At 39.8% G+C, this 14,560-nt stretch overlaps 1 protein-coding gene across 2 annotated transcripts in view; it reads right to left on the bottom strand.

Annotated features, from left to right (window-relative positions):
* Plppr5 (phospholipid phosphatase related 5) overlaps positions 1-13,956 on the bottom strand; it is a 263,032-nt gene extending 249,076 nt beyond the window's left edge. For both annotated transcript variants that reach the window (XM_076574877.1, XM_076574878.1), the window contains exon 1: positions 13,894-13,956. The gene's annotated coding sequence lies outside the window, so the exon portion shown is untranslated. The remainder of the gene's footprint in view (positions 1-13,893) is intronic.
* Positions 13,957-14,560: the final 604 nt, after the last annotated feature.

Raw genomic sequence — 14,560 nt, 5'->3', positions numbered from 1 at the left:
AGAAATTAAGAATATCTCACAGATAGTAATGCCTATGCATTAATTCCTAGAGAATGAGAGGCAATTTAATGTTAATCTGTGTCATCGGTTGTGGTTTGAAAGAGAATGTCCCGTACAGACTCATATGTTTAAATGCTTGGTCTCCAATTTGTAGGACTGTTTGGGAAGGATTAGGAGGTGTGGCCTTGTTGGAGGGGATGTGTCACTGGGGGTGGGCTTTAAGGTTTCAAAAGCCTATGCCATTTCCAGTGTCTTCCTCTCTACCTCATGCTTATGGGCCAAGGTATAAGCTTTCAGCTACTGGTCCAGCATCATGCCTGCCTGCCACAGCAATGTCCCACACCATGATGGTCATGGAGTCATCCTCTGAAACTCTAAGGCCCCAATAAAGTCTTTCTTCTATGAATTTCCTTGATCATAGTGTCTTATCCCAGCAAGAGGAAGGTAACTAAAGTAACTAAGACATCATCTAACTTAAAACATTAATAATGATGTAATAATATTTACATGTGTAGTAGATGAGATGGCTCAGTTGCTAAGACACTTGCTGTCAAACCTGATAGTCTGAGTTTGATTCTTGAAACCCACAGGATGGAAGGAGAGAATCAACTTCTGCATTCTGTTCTCTGACTTGTAACACTGTGCCATGTGTATGTACACACACAAAATAAATAATTATAAATAAAGTAATTATCATTTTATATGATTGGCATTAAAGGGACATTAGAAAAATCACTTTTCATTTAATTTTTCTTAAACTAGGTATGCTGGTTTTTTTAAAAAAAAGTTCTGAAAGCCAAAAGGACCACAAATGCAACTTTGCTCTCTGGTTAAGAAAATAATGCTACATGAATACTGATTTTAATTCCTCTGGTGTAGAAATTTGTGGAAGGAGAAACTAACTCTTCCATTATACTAGCAATGTAGTACAATACCAGACTTTTTAAGCTCCAAGTGATCACTCAATAATTAGAATTTTCTTAATATTTTGGAGTAATTTTCTCTTTGTAAGGGCTGGGCAGGATTCTTTTTATTTGCCCAGTAAATATAGCATCTATATAGGAAAAGGAGTGTTGTAGGCACCTTATTAGTTGCTATCAGAGTTGAATGCCAAAAACACACATCCTTTCTTAGGAAACTTAAGGTCTATCTAGTGATGCATATCATGGAGAAAGAGCTACACACAACATATTTCCTGTCTGAGGACTGTCAGATTAATGTTTCATTGATTAAGTATTAATTTTTATTCCCTTTATCAGGCAGGTCAATCAAATGCAAGAGAAAAGCAAAAATATTTGTTGAGACTATGGCTTGCAAATACTTCTCTTCAACTACATGGGAAGTAAAAAGTATCTCAACTAAAAAGAACCAACTAGTATTCATTACATAGTGATTCCCTCCAAAACATTCCATTTTAGAAGCTTGTTAAAAGCTGAGGATATTTGAAATCAAAAAGAAACATTCCATCCTGCGAAAAAATTCATTCAGACTCAGGAAAAAAGCAACACAGTCGCTTCAGGAAATCCCTGAAACTGGCCAGATTCACTAAGTCTCTTCCTACCTAAGTTTCCATAAGCAGCAAGAACTGGTGGGGGACACTGGCCAACATATTGAGCTATCTTCAGGTGGTGCATTATACTGCAGGTTTCCAGTTTTTGTGAGCCATCACTCATGCACAGGTGGGTTTTGTGATGCATCTGTCTTTGAGTCACTTATGGTCCTGTAGGTAACTCCTCATCCATACTCCTGTTTAATGAAAACCCATTGGTTCACCAAGTTGGACTTTGAAGGCATCCTTTCTTTGGCCTGCAGTTAGTTCCATATCTAGGATGAGGAGACATTTGTTCACATCTTCCTAAGGGATAGCATCACAAAACTTAATTGAGGAAAGAGAACTAACAGAAAAGAACCAAAAATTACAAGTAAGATTCTGGTAAACTGTGCACACAAAATAGAGTGGGAGGGATCCACTCAGGAAATAATGTAAAGAATGTCATTATACTTCTTGATACCAAAGTTAAACCAATTTAGAATTGTAATATTGTCTTTAATACTATTGGTAACCAAATGCCTATTCATTACTTAAATGTTTTGCTAAGCAAGTTTGATCCACCATAGCATAAGGTAGTTAGGGATACTTTTAACTCTTATATACAGTTGTTTCACATAAAGAAATTCAAACCAGGTCAGGGGTGGAATAAATAGCATCCTCTTCCCAGCAAGTTCTGATCACTCAGAGCTTTGCACATTGGCGATGGACAAGGACATTCCAACACAGCCTCATTCACCTTCACTTGAGCTGTGGAAAATCAAGAACGAAGCGTGATGACAGCAGAGTTTGTAGATGGGCTGATGTAACTTGACCTTGTCTTATGATACCCGCACCTGCTATTACCATCATCACTTGGTCTGGGTTAATTGCTGCTACCCAGCAACTGATCTGATGGCAGGGTATCCCGTGACAGAGAAGGATGGGGGCAAGGTCGCTGTATGCCTTCATTTCAAATGCTGGATGGCTTATTCTCACTGACTAAACAAAAGAAGAGACTCTGGTGCCATGGTCTGAAAACTGCCTGGCTTACATTTAGAAGGAATTTAGAAAGAAACAGCAAAAGAAATTAATCTTTTGGGGGAAAATAATTTATGATGATAGATTTTAGGCAATATTCAGATATAGTCATTTTGAGAGAAACAGCATGTTACTTCAAAAATACACATCCATCAAAAGTTACAAGTTGATAGAAAGGACCAAGTTCTCACCTAAAAAAATCCTTGCCTACACATCAAATAATAATTATTTATTACCTAAAATCACAGCTAAGTGTTTGCTCATGACACAACAATGACATCCTAAAGGTCTACTTTAGGGAGGTAGGAGTTGACGGCTGAGATGAAGAGATCAGGTTAGCCTCCTTTCTAGAACCCAGCTTGAATGTGGCTGGAATAATAATAGTTCCTCTGCAGCCAGCCCATGCTGACCTCATGTCTTCTCTGCCGTGCATGTGAACCTCCAAAACATCTTCAACTAGGAAAGTCACCCCACAGATCCCTTTACTTTTTCACATTGCTTTGGAGACAAGAAATTACCAAAGGACAGCACAAACCAGCAATATGAGTTGAAAATGGAGCCAAGCATTTCCCTCCCTTTTTTTTTTTCAGTTGCTTTAAACAGTTTGTTAATGTGAATGCATTTTCTTCTCTTTGAACTTTCTACAGATTCCTTAGAAAACTAGGAAGCCTTTTGTCAGTGTTTTGATGAGAAACTTCTTTCTCAAGGACCTGAAATCCACCTCTCAACATAAAGGAACTGACACCCATCCCCCAGTCTCTAGGGGAGGGTAGGCGCCTACCTTCCCTGTACACCTTTCATCTATATACAATACCTCCTCTATTCAAGAAAAGACAAAGAACCTGAGTTTCCCCTTCTCTGGATAAAGACAATTAGCTAACTCAGAGGGACCCTCCATTTACCAGGTCCACTTAAGGGGACTTGTACTTTACAAGGGGTCCCGTCAAGTCCTGGTTGTGGTTTCCTTGAAGCCTGCAACAGGTTGTACCACCTTAGTACACAGAGAAGCCTAATTCTTTCTTTCTGCAATCCCTTAAGCAAATTGTCTCTGCTAAACACCATGTTCTCTTTCAATGTTTATGAAATAATGACAGTTGTTGGGTTTTTTTTTTTTACCCACTTTACTGCCTTTGTGAATAGGAGAGATGGAAGATTTCTTGTATTTTGTTTGTTTGTTTGAATGGTTGTTTGTTTATTCTATTTCTCCAACATAGGCTAAGTTCTTCTGAATGCCCAGAGATCTTTTCATTTCTGGCAGAAACCCCAGCCTTGATGTTAGAATCAAGCACTGTTTCACTCATTTGACCCAGAACTGGCCCATGCAGCTCCCGACTCAGCATAAAGGAGGTTTGGAGCACTACATCTTATTGTAGTGATATAGATGCCCAGAGTGCTCCTAGTAAGTGAATTTAGACTGCAGCTACATTAGTTTCTATCTTTTTATCCTCCTCTGAACAGCACCTGTGGTGAACCAGAACTTCCTTCCGCATCATGAGAGACTTTCCCTCCTAACAAATGTTTAAGTGCACAGCTCACTATTACTAACTGTGTGCATGTAGTTATACAACAGATCTCTACAATTGTATTGTGTTGCAAGATTGAACTTTGACACCACTGAGCAGCCACCCCAACCTTTTCCCTCTCCTAACCCCTGGACTGCGTTCTATTTCCTGAATCCATTTTTCCAGTGCCTTTAGATACCCCTGATAAGCATAATACTATTTTTTATTTTTCCATGGCTCGATCATGTGATTAGTATGCTATCTTCTGTGTTCATACTTATAACATAAACTAGTACTTCTTTCTTTAAGACAGAGTAATACTACACTGTGTGTATAGATCACATTTTCTCTGTAACTGTCAAGTGTTTTTCTGCCTCTTGAGGATAATATTGCAATGAACGCAGGAATGGAAGTATCTTTGGGGGTCTTGTCTTCGATTTTAGGGGATATAAATATGATTGTTAGATGAGGTGACACTTCTGATCTTAAGCTTCTTATTGGTTTCATAACAGATGTACCACTTTTCGTTCTCACCACCAACTCCCAAGGATTTCAGTTTTTCCACATCCTCACTAAAACTTATTTGTAAATATTAAAAGTGACCACCTTAAACCACACGAGGTATCTCAGTGCACTGTTGGTTTGCATTTGCCTAATAATACATAATATGAAGCATTATTTGATAGACATATCAGCATACTCTCATTAGAGATTTGTCTATTCAAGTCACGTGATCATTTAAGTTGAGTTTTTGAACTATTGAACATCCCATCCCTATGCATTTTCAAAATTGGACTCTTAGTTAGATATTTGGTTTATAATATTTTTCTCTCATTGTATACATTGATTTTAATTATGAGTTAAAATATCACTATAATTGACTCATCAATTTAAATATAATTACATTAATCAATTTAAATATATAATTGATCTTAATTATTAATAAATTATTACTTATTTACTTTCCTGCAGAGAAATATTTGTTTGCTGTCTTCCTTTGTTATTGCTCATGGTGCTTTTGGTGTTGTGTCCAAGAAGTCATTTCTACAGCCAACATGTTAAGACTCCACTGTTTTCTTCCATCTGAAAGTTTCAGAGTTTAAGTCCTATAGTTAATTTCCTACTGCATTGAGGATTTATTTTTATATACATACAATAATATACATACAATATATTTCATACAGTAATAGCCATTGTGCATGTAAACATCCAGTTTTCCCCTCTATATTGGTTGAAGAATCTGTTCCTTCACATTGTGTTGTCTTAGTATCTCTGTCAAACATTTTTCTGATCATGCACCCTGGCTTAGGTCTAGCCTATTTATTCTGTTCTATTGGTCTATATATCTATCTTAACAATGGTGTTACCACACCTATTTGATCAATGTCACTTTGTACTGTGTTTTGAAGTCAGGAAGTGCAAGGCCTCCAGTTTTAGTCTCATTCCTTAGGGTTGCTTTGTCTATCTGTGGCTTTTTCTTTATTTAGAAGAGGTTTTAGTTTAGATTATATTTTTAAGTGCTATTTGAATGTTTGAAGGGTTGCATTTGGCCTGCAGATTGCTTTGGGAAGCAAAGACATTTTAAATTTTTGTTTATTTTAATACACTATTTTAATTAATTCCTCAGGAATTTAATGCAATATATTTTAATTTCATCCCCTCACTAATCATCCTAACTCCTCTAAGATCCCCATCTCCACACAAACCCCAACTTTGTGTCCTCTTTTCTCAAATGACCAACCAACTCCAACTTGTACTGCAATATATTCATGAGTGTGAAGCCAACCACTGGAGTGTAGTCAACCTTCCAGGGACTACAAACACTCCTAAGGGAAACAGGCTCTCCATCCCCCAGAAGCTATAACCTGTCAACAGCTCCTCCATTAGCAGTAGGGACACATGAATCTCTCTTCCCTCCATTCTAGAATGTTGATTGGCATCATCTCATGCACACACTCCTGCCGGGAGTTCATGAGTGTAGAGGTCCTGCTATCTCCCTTAGACACTGTATTCCTCTGGTCCTCTTTGTTTTCTTGTCTCTTACAGTCCTACTATGCCCTTATTCATCATGGTCCCTGAGCCTTAGGTGGATGTGGAATGTGCGAATATATATATATATATATATATCCCAGGTGTGGCTAGGCACTCTGCAGACACTTACTCTGCAATTTGACCAGTGTAAGTTTTTGCATTAACCACCATCCACTGAACAAAGAAACTTCCCAGATGACGTCTGAGAGTCATACCAATCTAACAGTCATCTCAAATCCTTCCAAAAATTCCAGAAGGAAGCAACCAACACTACCAAATTCCAGATGAAGGATAAAAATTAACCACAACCTCTACGGAACTATATGTTTTAAAGGGGAAAGCAATTAAATGTATTGTACATGTTAATAATACTAATGATCATAGTAACATCACCACATGTGACATACCAAAAACATCCAATGAAATTTAATGCCTTTTCATGACAAAAACACTCAAAAGACTAGGAAAAGAAACTGCCTAAATTAAATGAAAATCATTGTCGAAAAGCTCACAGCTAGCTAGAATACTACTCCTTAGTGAAAAACTGAAGGTGTTCCTTCTACAATAAGGAAGTGCTGAGCTACACAGGAGCTCTGTCATTAAAGTACTCGCCTCAGAAGTTTGAGTAACTGACTTTCATGTCCAAGAACCCCCCCCCCCCGCCTTTTTTTTTTAAGAAAATCTGTGTGTGGAGGCATACTTGCTTACTTTTTGTTTATTTTGAGACTCTGTCTCAAAAAACAAGGTTGACAGACACTGAGATACAACTATCAAGGTTATCCTCTGGCCTCGCATGTGAATGTGCACACAACAGCACACTCACACAGGGCATCAGGAAGAAAACAAGGATGCCCATTTACTCCACAATCCAGAAATATTATCATTCACAATGGCGTAGTATAAACTTAACCAAGGAGGGAGGCGGTAGAAAGCTTGTAGACTAAAAGCTACCCCACACAACTGAAAGTGAGAAAAAAAGATCCTTTGAGCCTTCCAAGTGGGGTGTGTTCCCACCCTCTTGTCAGTGGAGCGAAATATGTAAACATACATTTAGCCTCCTTTAGCTCTGATCAGAGTTCCTTGTTAATTCCATTACTTTACAGTTATAAAAAGATGGAAAAGCATCTCCAGATGGGGTAAGTAAAGCTGATTAGGTGGATGAGTTTAATGTAAAACAGAAAAGGAGTGGTGCTGTGTGACAGAGAAGTGACTGAGAAATGCAGAATCTGGGGAAAATATTGACTATGATTTGAGTCTGACTCAAGGTTACCATACCTCATGTGTCAAAGGCTGGGTCCCCATGCAACAGAGCTGAGGCCTAGGGTTTAGGGAAGGTGAATGAATCATGAAAGCTACAATCTTATCAGTGGATTAATTCACTGTCATTCATAATCTGATGTCATTGGTAGGAGGTCATAAAACTTTAAAATGAGGGCACTAATTGGGAGAAGTAGATAAGTGGGTCATGTTCTGAGAGGGTCTGTATGCTTTTGAGCTCTCTCTTTGGTCTCTCTCTGCTTCCCAACCCCCTTGAGATGAGAAGCCTGTTCTATGTTCTTCCACCATGATGACCTGATTCATCTCAGGCCAGAAATAATGAATGCTTCTAACACAGACTAACACCTGTGAAAACATGAATAAAAAACAAAACAAAACAAAACAAAAACAAAAACTTCCTGTCCTTAAGCTGATTTTCTCAGGTGTTTTGTTACAATGATATAAGACTAACGTCCTATAGAATCATAGGAAGAGGAAGAATTAATACAGTCCTAATGATCTGACTTTAGTAAGATGCGTACAGGAAATGAAGATATCTGTTACTCTGGACCAAGAATTTGATGATGAAAGTGATTAATTCAGATGTGTTCAGTATCACATGAGATATCCCATTTTCTTGAACAGAGAATTATCCCTTGAGCTGATTCAGAAAGGGTCCTAACATGCAGCAAGAGCAGAGACAGATGTGATCTGACAGAGTTAAGTTCTAGAAAAATAAACCACCTTATATAGTAGCACAGGCTCCAGTAATATGATCAACATAAAATCTGCTTTTTCCTATGTAGTTTATTTACAAGAATCTTTATTCAGTTGCAAAGTAATTTTCATACACCATGAAATTAGGTGAGCTTGTGCTTATCTTAAAGCCACTGTAGAGGAGAACTAAGACACTTCTTCCAGTGAGCAGAGAAGGCTAATTGTTCTTAGTCTCTCGATTGATGCTGCTAGAAGAGGCTAAAGGCAGAGGCAGCATGCTCTGATAAATGTATTTCTAAATACATTCATTGTCTGTTATGCCCTATCACTGTCCATGCTTCCTGTCCTCCTCCACGGGGCCTTGATTACAAATGCTAAAACTAATTGTATTTGAGAGTCAAATTTGTCCACTGCCGGGTCTGATAAGGAAGGGACAGTGTAGGAGAAAAGGTAGGTAGCATGTATGACAAGGCCACCCAAGAAACATTGTTGTATCTCTTCCTCTTGTGCTACTGACCTCGAATGACTTGAAAGAACCACATAACCCCTTCCGGCTCTAGCTGCTCCTTCTAGAAAACCCCAAGGGATAGCAGATGGAGTGTTCAACTTGCCACGACTGAGAACTGTGAAAAGGTTTATTAACATGCCTAGGAAACCACTTACGTGCCATAAGTTTGTTAGAGACATTGCCTGACTTCCTAATTTCTCATAAAGTGGGGAATGAGACAGAGCTGACACGTTTTAAACTCTCCAGTTTCACTTTATCCTTTGGCCTAGCCATGCTAGTATTTCCGAAATGCCCAATGGGCTGATTTATGATGGAAGAGACAGCTTCTTCAGTTAGCGACCCTTTTCAAAAGCACAAGAGATACTAAGGAAGCAGGTGACTTGCTTGACACAATGGCTTCATATCTCTGACGGCAGTGCTTCACAAACAGTGGCTATTGAAGAAGGGCTCTGACCTTGAGTCAGTGGACATGCAATGGCAATAATTATGGTGTTTGTACCAGGGACATGGACCTCACAGAAAGAACTATTTCAGTCTGGGTCATGACAAAGAAACATGGATGTCCTTGAAGAGGACATTTCAGTAATAATTTTGTTATGGAGTAGAAAAACCTCTTTTCTCCTCAAAATATTTCCCCAATCATCTCTTGATTTGAAGGCAACTTTAACATAGATGATCAATCGTGGTCTCTTCTGTAGACACAATAACTACCAACAGCTTTGCATCTAATTATTTCACTTTACACAGTGTTTCTACTGTTTCTTCACCTTTATATCCAAGGTGGACAGAATTCTTATTATTGCTAAAGACTCTAGGGCTCAGAGACCTCATTCGTGCACCAAACCCTAGGTATTGCTAGTGCAGGAGCACCATCATCTCTCTGGAGAGTTTTTTGAAGGAAGACAGAAATACATAGCAACTTAAGAGAACATCCCCTTTAGCATGAGCAATCCCCAGGACCAAAGATCGAAGAAAGGCACTGGCTTAGATAACTTCAGACTCATTTGAGCATGCACCATCAGAAATGGCAAGTAGTGTCCCAGTGAACCGTGATGAGATTAAATAACCGTTTGAGTGTGAATGACTGATTTGTAAAATGTGATCCTTAGGCAGAATTCTTCTCTAGTATTGCTTCAAAATCACCACTCCAAAAATAAGCTAATCATACAAAAATTACATTTCTAACAATCTCTAAATGAGAGACTTGCCCATAGCAAACTCCAAAATTTGGCCTGGGACCACAATATTGATTTAATGTAAAATATTTTACCTTAGTCCAGTATGGTAACACATATAATTTCAACACTTAGGAGGTAGGGACAGAAGAATCAGGAGTTCAGGGTCATCCTGAGGTACATAGACAGTTTGAGGAGGGCCTGGACCATCACAAACAACCATGGCTGACCTCTTGCCTGTTTACTTTAGTGTGTATGGGGGGAGGAGGGGATGTCTCCTTTCATAGAAAGTTGTAATAATCATTTGATAGTCAAGCCCTTCGATGTATGTTCTGGATTCTCAAAGCAGATATTAACCTGCCCTGCTAATCACATAACTACTAATTATTAATACTCACTTCTCACCCTGTCTACATGTCGTAGCACCAGGCATGTGAAAGATGTAGACAAACATGAGATGATGAAGCAGAACCCTTGAATTGTGAGGAGGATTAAGACAGCACATGTGTGAAAACATTTAGCATTCTATAAATGCTTACTCCGCACCCATTTAACACACTCTTCTCAGAATCTGTACTAGTTGAGCAATAAAAACCATAGAATTATTGCTAATAATTCTTTTTACTACCATGTTATTTACTGCTGATAATTGTAGTTAAGATAATAGTCTAATTCAGTAGTTCTCAACCTGTGGGTCATGACACTCGGGAGGATGAACAACCCTTTCACAGAGGTAGCCTAGGACCATTGGAAAAAACAGATATTTGTGTTATGATGCATAACAGTAGCAAAATTACAGTTATGAAGTAGCAACAAAAATAATTTTATGGTTAGGAGTCACACAACATGAGGAACTGTATTAAAGGGTCAAGCATTATGAAGGTTGGGAGCCACTGGTCTAATTAGACTCATAGTTCCTGTTTTCAGCATTAAAATTTAAATAATAGGGAACTAATTGAAAATAAATCACAGTTTTGATTTATGCAATTTTCAGAGGATACTAGAGGTCCTGGAATCATACCTAAAGAAAATGACTTTTAAAAATGTCTGGTTTATTGTGAATTAGCATGAATGTGTAGGTGACATTCTACAGTCCATGTGTGTAAGTCACAGGACTATGGAGTTGGTATTTACCTTTCACCTGACTTTGGTTCCAGGAATTAAACTCAGGTCACTAGGATTACATAGCATGTTCCTTTCTCCATTGAACCATCTCACTATCCCTTAAAAGTATCCATTTAAAAAAATATTTCAAAAACTGATGTCTTCTTTGGGTTCTAGTATTAAATCCAATGTTTTCATTCTTCTTTTAATATAGAGTATGTGCTAGATATTGGAAATATATTTAATCTCTTCATTGTTGCTTGGTTGCAAAAGATTTTCTTTTTTCTTTCTTTTTTGACAAAATAAAATATAATAAGATAAAGCAACATTATCAAAATTGACATGGAAATTCAACAGGAAGATTTCTAAGAGAAGGCACAAGAGTCAGAGACCCATTGTTCTCACACTCAGGAGTACCATGAAGATACTAAGCTAATAGCTTGAATAGATATGCAGAGGACTTGGTGCAGAGCTATGGGAGCCTTGTGCTTGGAGCTTCAGTCTCTTTGAAATCATAGGATTTGTGCTTCCTCCAGCAGACATGAGTGTAGGGCCCTGAGTGAGTAAGGTGAACAGCTAAAGGATAGGGAACATGGATGGGGTCGGGGGGCTGGAGTTACAATTGAATGTTAGGAAACAGGCATGTGCCTAGAGGTGGGTGTAAGGGTTAAGACTGAATGTAGCTACAAGAAATGAGCCAGAAATAGGTACAAGGAGGGGCAGCTAAGAAAGGAGAGAAGAGATGATGCAGCTGTAGCTCCACAATGGAACAATCAGGCCTGGAAAATAGAAACATTCAGCCAACTGATTATCCCGCTTCCCAATGTGCTCAGGGATGAGCATGACCATGACCGCTCCCAAGAATCTGACGCTGGAGTCAACCAGCTAGGTGGGTGTTGGGCTGACTCTAGAGCTATTCACCATCTCTGCATTTCTGGGTGACCTGCTGTAAGGGTTGGTCTCAATCTTTGTGGGGGAAATACTGGGTAAGTGAAGGAGAGGAAAAATTGGTTACATCGCATTAGGTGGTGGAGAGCCGACTCACTCTTAGGGCAGACCCATGTAACTTTTAGTATACTTCTAGGTCCTCTCACATTGATTACGAGCTCCAGTCACTCCTGTCTTGACTTGGAAAAAATTAATTATGCTCAGCTGTAGATGGGACATCTATGGTGGTCTCCCACCCACCCCTGAGGTTCAGGGAACATCCTAGAAGAGGAGATGGAAAGAATGTAGGAGGGCATGGGAAGAATGTGAGAACCAGAGGATGACAAGGAGGAAAGCTGTGGAGATTCTGACTTCTGAATGACATAGCTTTACGCACATGAACTATCAGAAGCAGTGGTTGCCTGAATAAAGCCTGCACAAAATGAAGACAGTTAAAATTCCAACACAGGGATGCCCAAGACCATCTGTAGATAAGGAGCTATTGGCCATTGATAGTTGCCAAGGGAGGGAGAGTCGCCTCTCCTTAGGGCTGTGGCAATGACAGGTTGCCTATGCCCCCATGGGTGGCCCCACATTCATGCTCATGTGGGCAGCACTCACTGGACTCAGTGGAATATAATATATACATATATATGGATAGATGTGAAAGCTCATGACATGGGGAGTGAGATGTACCAGAGAGGTGCCTGGAAATTGTTGGAAGGGGGAATGGGAGGTAGATAGAACTAGCCACATTGTACATACTTAGAAAATTTTCAAAGGACAAATAAAAGTATTAAAGATAGCAAAAATAATCATTAAAAAATCCTTTCAGTTATAGCCTAGACCATAATCAAAGCGGGAAAGCTAGGAGTCACTGTGCACTTAAAAGCCCTTGAGCCTCCAATAACTTATGTGTCTCTCCTCTACTGCACACATTCATGTGCACACAAACACGCAGGCACAACCTATGTGCACACAGAAACTCACGCACATACTAAGGCTCTCCCTTCTCCCCAGGTATTGTTTCATGACTGACAACACAGACAACACCACAGCCTTACTGACAGCTTTCTGCTACTGGTCACACACCTTACTTCTCATATCTTCCCCACTGGGAAATCACGCTGAATCTGTATCAGACTCAATCTGACCTTGTGAAATATTTACATAAAATCTAAATTGCTATTAAACTTCCTAAATGTCCTTAACTTCTTTTGTATTTTTTACCAGTAATAAACAACCTTCTCTACAAGACACACACATAGACACACTAGACACACTAGACACACACACACACACACACACACACACACACACACACACGACATCACACATCAGACATATCCACCCGAACATATACTACATCTCACATTTTCTCAAACCCTGCCATTACTGTCGTCTTGATCTAAATGTGACCCATTTAAAGTGCAGGCCAATTTTACAGCTCCATGGAGTGGCATTTTAAGGCTCATTACCAGGCCTAAAATGATTTGCATCGCCTCCTACTCTAAAATATAAGCTTTTTAAAAATAAAGTCTCACTATAAATAGCACTGCTCTGAAATTACACGGGGCACGTAATTAAGTGGCACACACTGAAGTACTCAGAAGCCTCATCAGTCTCCAGGAACTCATGCTGTGACACTGACATTCAGAAACGACACCGCCCTTATTCTGGAACCATCAGACCAGTGGTCACCGTAGCCACAGATGCAGGTCCCCTGGGTAAGGCGTACAGAGCAGTGGGTAAGGCAGCTACATGTGCAGCCCCTCTAGATGGGCTGAGAGGACCCAAACCAGTAAGTATTTTGTTCTCAACTCTAAACCACTGAGACACGGGTAACTAGCATCCCAACTGTGCCATTGGCCATTGCCCCGCTCGATGAACCGGGGCTGACCTTTCCTCCTGCTTCAGGGTAGCCCAGGCAGCTGCTGATACAGCATCAGAAAGTGGACGGCAACCTAAGGGAGTGGAGCTTCTCTCTGGGCAGCAAATCTCCTGCCACGCACGTGGGTTTTTCTGTCCTTGGCAAGCTTGGGGCCCAGAGTCTGCAGGAGAGTGAGTAACAGATAGGAGGCAAAGATGCCTAACGTCTCTTACCTGCTGCCAGGCTGCAGCTCCTCTTGCCCGTGCAGAGTGCCAGCCACAGTTACTTTAGTAGGTGGCCAGTGAGATGGCATCAATATTTAAATGGGGAAAGGGACATGGTAGGAGGGGTTGAGGAGAGAGGGAGGACTAAGAAGTAATCTTTTCAGAACGAGGCCAGAAAGTATCTACTTTCCTTCTCTAATGACTGATTGTCTCTGGGCCTTGGGGCTGAGTGACAAGGCCTTTGGCAAACCTTTTCTGGACAAGGGTCAGAATGCAAAAAGGAAGGAGAAAAGCGGCGTGGAATAAGAAAAAAGAGGTGGAAAGTAGGGAGGGAGCGAGCAGGGGGATGGGAGAGAAAAAAGTGAAGGTATTCAGGGAAAGGAATTAAAAAAATAGAGATTAATGATAAAAATGAAAACCAGAACATAAACATGTTGATTGATGGGAGCAAATTCATACAAAATCAAATCCTGGAGGAAGACTATTTTACTTTTCTGAACAAAGAGAAGAAACAAAGGTAAATGATGATTTATTCTACAAAGAGTTCTGAATGGCACTTAGGAGGCAAAGACAAGGGGATCTCTGTGAGTTCGAGGCCAGCCTGGTCTACAGAGTGAGATCCAGGACAGGCACCAAAACTACACAGAGAACACCTTTCTCAAAGAGAGAGAGAGAG

This window comes from Peromyscus maniculatus, chromosome 6 (genome assembly GCF_049852395.1).
Source record: "Peromyscus maniculatus bairdii isolate BWxNUB_F1_BW_parent chromosome 6, HU_Pman_BW_mat_3.1, whole genome shotgun sequence".
NCBI lineage: Eukaryota > Metazoa > Chordata > Mammalia > Rodentia > Cricetidae > Peromyscus > Peromyscus maniculatus.
The sequence above is the reverse complement of the archived record's forward strand: the minus strand, read 5'-3'. Positions and strand labels throughout refer to the sequence as shown.